The following is a 4,527-nucleotide window of genomic DNA, read 5'->3' as shown; positions in this document are numbered from 1 at the left end:
TAAAAAAATATTCTCAAAAGAAACTCGTTCCTCTAAACCATTATTAGCATCGTAATCAAAAGGAAATACTACATCGTCTTAAACGGTGGTATCTCTAGTCAAATCCTCATCCTTTTGAATAGGTGAATAATTATTAAAATTATTTGGATTTGCACTAGAAACAACACTATCATTATAAAGCTCAATCGGAGTAACAAATTCCTGATCACTATGCCTACATATTTCATGTTCTTCATCAATACTATCATCATCATAATCATCACTATAATAACATGAAAATGATCGAACCTTATCAAAACAAGTAGTGTTACCAATTCTAACCTCGTCATCTTGATTATGTGAATAAAAACTATCCTTATTTTCGAGGGCGGTATTGGGAAAACTACACTGGAAATTAAGACTATCCTGAGCAAGTTTTTCCACAATCCTATTTGTACTCTCAGTAAATTGATTGAGGGTCTCTTCTAGAGATATCTTAGTTGACCGCTCTACGGACTCTTCTGGGAGAAGAATATTATAAGTCTGTTTCATAAATAACTTCCGTGTTGACTCATTGAAACTCTTGAGAGACTCTTCTAGAGAAATAGAAAGATCGTTTTGCTCTTATGACCTGTGGGTATGTGGATAGTAATTGGCCTCACAATGGTATGGACCATAACCTTCAAAAGTTTCGCGTTCCCAATCACTATTCACACTATGGTCATAAAAAGGATAAAGCCCTAGCTGCTCAGTTGGATACTCATTGTATTGGCTATACCATTTTGACATCCTAACTGCAAGGGAATTCTAAACAAGCTCAAAGAAGGCTGACTCGACCACAACAAGCCTATTTTATCTAGCAAACAAAAAGCATGATGGATCCACTTAGATTGTTTCTAGACCATCTTCTAATCCTTCGAAAGGGAATTCGTTACAATTTAAGCAAACCCCTATGGAATCAATCCGAGTCATAATAAGTTGAATATAGGCGAGGGAAGCTGCGTGGAGCTTTGATATCCAAGGCCTCACCGCATTACAAGGCGGCGCAGTCACGCATTCAACTCACAGAAACCATCATGAACTTCGAAGTATGCTTAAAAGAGTAACCAATATTTTTCAAATGACTTTCCTACTAAGCTCGTTACCCTATCGATCTCGTTATAGTCAAAATTTTAGGCTTAGGTTCGCGTTTGGTTTCGTTTTCCTAAGGCGGGCGAGAAAAGAACGGTGATGAAATCCGAACCCTTATCTTGTATGGCCAGGCCTTGCCCTTTACTAGGAAATTAAAACAGCCATATTCGATTCCTCAACATATATGCATACAAAATCATCCAGTAAACCCGCTGACAGGGTATTCGCGGGTGTTTAGAATTCTTACCTCCCGTTCCAGACGGGGGATGAACCGTTGAGGTCGACTCGAGCCACCGACTCCAATGTCAGTGTACGAACCCGAGGGGCCGAGACAGTATCGTAACTGTCGTCCTTCCCTGTGCAGTTTATATTTAAACCAACCCTTCCTTAGGGTTTTAAAAATAAAGTCCAATGTTGTCCGAAAGAAAAGAAAAAAAAAATGTCCAAAAATAAAATATAACAAAAAATAAAACCTTAATTACAGTTTCTAAAAAAATAAAATAGAATAATATAAAAAATCTTCTTCTTCACTCCTTTTGGATTCCTTCTTTAGCTGCGCTTTTCGTGTCAGCACTTTCTCTCTTTTTTCTTTAGCTCAGCTCCAAATCTGAAAGCAAACAACAAATACCAAAACGCATAAAAAAGAACAAAAATAATAAAAGAAAAAACCTAAAAACAAATCTATACACAAGTCCGCGTCGGCGGCGCCAAAAATTGTTCTGATTTTATATAGTGGTAAGTAGAGTTGTCGTTCACTCGGACTTGTTGAAATTGATTCTAGGCTTAAATATAAAAATACTAAAAATAAGAAATTATATACAAAATATGTCACGAGATGAAGAATTCACTGGGACTCAGGATTTCACTGCTTTCATATTCAAGTGGTTCAAAAATTAATCCTAGACATTTATCGCTCAAACAAAAGAAATATCAACTCTAATATTTTGCCAAGGATAGATTTCGTAAAACATCAATTGTAAATTACAAGCATAGTGTATCTAAAGCACCTAAGACTAAGCATACACTATCTAACAAGATGACAATTGATTAATAGAAATCATAAATCATTTAAAATCGGTGCAAAAAGTAAATAAAAGAATTAATCAAATTACCACATTGATGAAATCCAGCTTCCTCCGTCATCCAATGTTGGGTTTAGCTTATTAGGTTGGAAACACGCTCGAAATATAATTTCATTGCTCAAAGTGTTTAGAAATAATGAAAATGGGAGAAAATTATTAACGCAATGATTTTATTTTCTCTCCCCAACTCCCCCCCTCAAATGTCCTCTCTAGCTCTCTATTTATACACACAAATACACATTACTCAAATAAATTCTTCCATAACTCCAAAATCTTCTTTTTTTTAATTAAAAATATCTTTAGGAATTTTTCCTTCTCTTTATTCTCCATATTTCTTTACTAAACTCATATCTTCTTTAATTAGCAGAATAAAATCCAAGATAAAATCTTCCAAGGATATCTCTCTTGTTTTATACAAGATAACTTCCTTTCTCTTCAAATTCTTCCTGTTTATAAGGCAAGAAGATATTCTTATCTTAAAGATAATAAATCCTTTACCGGTGGAACCAAATTTCCCGCAAATATTCTTTTTGAATGTTGAAGATGAAGGGTGCCTCTTATCCTTCTGTTGGGGTGCCGATAGTAATTTGGATGTTGAGAACAAATTTGGGTTGCACATAACCGCGGGTTCCCCTTAGCCAAATCTGAGGTCCGCTTAGCAAATGTCCTCCGGGGGTGCCTTTAGCAGTTTTTCGAGCCGATTCTTCCAAAAACGTTTATTTTTCAGAAATACCTACAAACACACAAAACACCAAAGTAAGTACAAAATCGAGTACCAACATAGAGAAAATTGAGGATAATTTATACACAAAAATGTGTCTATCACGTATCCCTTTGGTGGAACAAGGGTCCATTGTAAAATGCAACGTTATTATACCTCAAAATTTGGTGGTTCGCTCTAGCCTCCTTGTAAAGGTCGGACACAACCTCTTTGGTAGTCATCGTGTCCAGAGCTAATCTCATATCTGTCAGTCGACGATTGTTACCGGGATTCAGAATATTGTTGAACTCGTATCTGTTAGATCTATGCTCCTCGGGTTCGGAAAGGTTTTTGATCTTCGAGAAGGGGTAGTCCTTGAACAATGTTGGGAAATGTTCATAAGACCACACCTATACCAATATGGAATGATACATATAAGAATCAGTAAACTTTGTTTCTAAGTTCATAATAATGGTACATGTGAACAATATACATAAGAACATAAGTTTAAAAACAAAATTACCTGGAGTAGGTGAAATTCCCGACAAATTGGTTTGCAACAGCCTTGGAGGCCCTTCCCATCTCCGCCATCAAATGTGTCATTACCACGGCGCCCCAAGAATAGCCAAAGACATCTTCCAACGGATCCAAGTATTGAAGGTGGTTTGCACTAACCCTGTTGCCACTAGCGTCAGGGAATACCTTAATGACCAAGATGAATAACAGGTACGCAGCGGCTGTATAACGAATTTGTGCAAGGTCCCATCCATACTTCAAAATTCTTGCACGCGTGTTCTCAAAGGTCTTCTTAAGCAGCGTCAGCTTGATGGTCTTTGTCCTACTATTCTTAGATACATAGAATCTTTCCACAGACGTTTTGTAGTCCCAACCCAACAACTTGTTAGTCAGAGCGTGCAACTTTGACCATTCTAGGTCCGGACAGTTATCTCCTTCCGCAACTGATTTGCCGGTAATACTCAAGCCTAGAATGTTCTGAGCATCATCAGGGATCAAGGTCATCTCCCCAAACGGGAAGTGCATGGTATCAGTTTCACCATGATACCTTTCGACGAAGCAATTGACTGTTCCAGAATCACACTTCACATATTTTCAACCAAACAATATAGACCAGAATCCCTTACTAATGTTTGGACCTCTTCACATTCCGTAGAAAAATCCCAATGAGACGCGGCTTGGTTTCGGCAAACACGCACAACCTTCTTATGATCCTACAATTAGGAGACAAAACGATAAAGAGATTTTACATAAATACAAAACAATACATATGCACAAGATAAAAAATTCTTACATAGGTTTGATAGATAGTACGAGCCCACGTGTCCTTGTAGCCAAATAGCTTTATCGGATCGTGTGCTTCACCCCAAATTCTACCACGATCAAGGTCAGGTATCATTTCATCAGTATGAGGAATGTGCGAACCTTTAACTTTTACTTTTCCTTTTCCCTTGCCTTGTGTCGATTTTTGACTTGGCCCACCATCTTCCTCTAAAACTTGGTTTTGGGTTGCTAATTGACTTGCATCAACCTCATTGTCTTCCTCCTCACTTTCCTCTTCATCTTGCTCATCGTGATCAACTGTTCCAGTAGGTTCACGGATTACGAGTTTTCTACGGT

The sequence above is a fragment of the Papaver somniferum genome, chromosome 2, assembly GCF_003573695.1.
Source record: "Papaver somniferum cultivar HN1 chromosome 2, ASM357369v1, whole genome shotgun sequence".
NCBI classification, from domain to species: Eukaryota; Viridiplantae; Streptophyta; class Magnoliopsida; order Ranunculales; family Papaveraceae; genus Papaver; species Papaver somniferum.
The sequence above is the reverse complement of the archived record's forward strand: the minus strand, read 5'-3'. Positions refer to the sequence as shown.